Raw genomic sequence first — 2,142 nt, 5'->3', positions numbered from 1 at the left:
CACGACTCAACTCGCCAAGTCGCCCCAAGACTCGTCGAGTCCAACAAGCTCTGAGTCCCTTCCTGCTCAACTCACCAAGTCATCCCTCGACTCACCGATTCATAGCTCAACCAGAAAAGGTTAGGGTTCCACGACCAGACTCGCTGAGTCCAAGGCAATCTTCAACAGACTCGCCGAGTTGTTCTTCTAACTCGCCGAGTCCGTGCACATATTCATACAACTCGTCGAGTGCACCCATGTGACTCGCCGAGTCTCTTCAGTTCTTATTCCATACAGAGGCTTTTCAAGCCATGTAGGGACTCAAATCTATAGATCCACTCTTCTACAGTCTAGCCCTCACATAAAGTTGCAAACTTTACGTGAAACCAAGGTGATATAAGGTCAAAACACTCTAGGGCTAAGGCTAAAGACAAAATGGGCTTCACTAATAACTCTTAAATAGAGATTTATGACATATAGGACCATCACAAGCTTAAATCTGATGTAGCATCCTCAGATCCAAGCTTCTATCTCGAATTAGTTTTCATATCAATCAGCATACATGAATCCATGAAGAAATAGCTTAAGGAAATGGTTCCTTACCCCTGAAATGAGCCCAACCAATTGTAGATTTCTGATCTCCCCAAGCTTCCTGATACAAGCCTCCAAACCTTCAGGCTTCAAATACCAAAGATCCTCATCCAAGCTCTAATTCACTCAACAATGGGGTTTCCTCACGAATTAGGGTTTCTGGATCTCAAATGAGTAGCAAAGAGGCTGAGGGGAAACATAAGGTTCTTTAAATAGGGTGCAAACCCTGAAAATAGGGTTTCTTATTCCAGCACCGACTTGCCGAGTCGGTCACTTAGCACGTCACCAAATCGCGACTCGACTCGCCGAGTCTATCCATAGACTTGTCGAGTCGATCTTCCTTAATTACACCAAGAACCCTGAACTTGCACTTCTAAACTCGGGGTGTTACAATTCTCCCCTACTTAAATTAGGCTTCGTCCTCGAAGCTTGCAACAACACATCCCAGATGATACTCCCGCAAGACAGCTCTTGGTCTCAACCGACCCAGGTTCCTCCAAACACTGCTATCAAACCTCTATAAAGTCTAACTCTTCCTTCACAGAGTCATGTTAACTGCTTCAAGCCGGCCACTGACTTCTTTCTCTGATAACAATACTCATCAACCAATGATCACCCGATGATACTTCCATTATTCCAAATTAAAACAATCACTTGACTCTTACAAAGCTAGATATCACCCTGAACCACCGGGTCCTGACCCGGTATTAAGCTACTATCCCTTTCCTCGACTGACATATCCTTTATCGCATTCACTTCTGGGACTTATCCCGCTTTCCTTTCCGAATCCAACTCGTTTCTTTCCGTGCTGACAGGATTACACATCCTTCAGCTCCGGAGCAACTCCCATGAGCTTTCCTCTGCAATCACATACAATGCTGAACCTGCTCTAACATCCTCGGGCTGGAAAAACCTGACATACTGACGATATCTCTAGACATCCCCAGGATGAATTACCGCTACATACATAACTTCCTGATCACAACCATACTGGAAATCCAAGGCTCCATCCTTGCATCCCTTCCGAACTCCTCTGGTTCTACACCACCGGAAATTCTTCCGTGACCTCAACAGACACCCAACCCGGATGTGCTTCCATACCACTTGCACAATCACAGTGCCCAACAACCATAATTGAAATACTCTCAATCATCCATTCTCATTACTGCTTTCACTTCCGTGAACCGTTACTCCATCCCAGAGTTACATACCTTTCCATTTCCTTATCCAAGGAAATCTACTTGTCAACCTTGCCACTTCAGACAAGTGCCACGGTGCTCACACCCCACTCTACATTATTCCCTTGTAGAGTAACCGCTATTCAATGCATCACACATGCTCTGAATATGCCCGCAAGGACTCTCGGGTCCAATGTACTGCCTTCCACTAACACGATCAATACCCGGGGCCAGACCTACTGTCTGCTATTGCATCTCAACATGCTCAATCCATCTCCTCATATAGATCTATCAACACATACAAAGTCTTCAACATGACTGGACCGCCTTACCAGGCCTTCAGCCGATCTGGACCACTCTCAGAACCTTCAGCATGTATGGACCGCCCTCCAAA

Source organism: Lactuca serriola, chromosome 3 (genome assembly GCF_051521515.1).
Source record: "Lactuca serriola cultivar US96UC23 chromosome 3, Lser_US96UC23_V15, whole genome shotgun sequence".
Classification (NCBI taxonomy): Eukaryota; Viridiplantae; Streptophyta; class Magnoliopsida; order Asterales; family Asteraceae; genus Lactuca; species Lactuca serriola.
The sequence above is the reverse complement of the archived record's forward strand: the minus strand, read 5'-3'. Positions refer to the sequence as shown.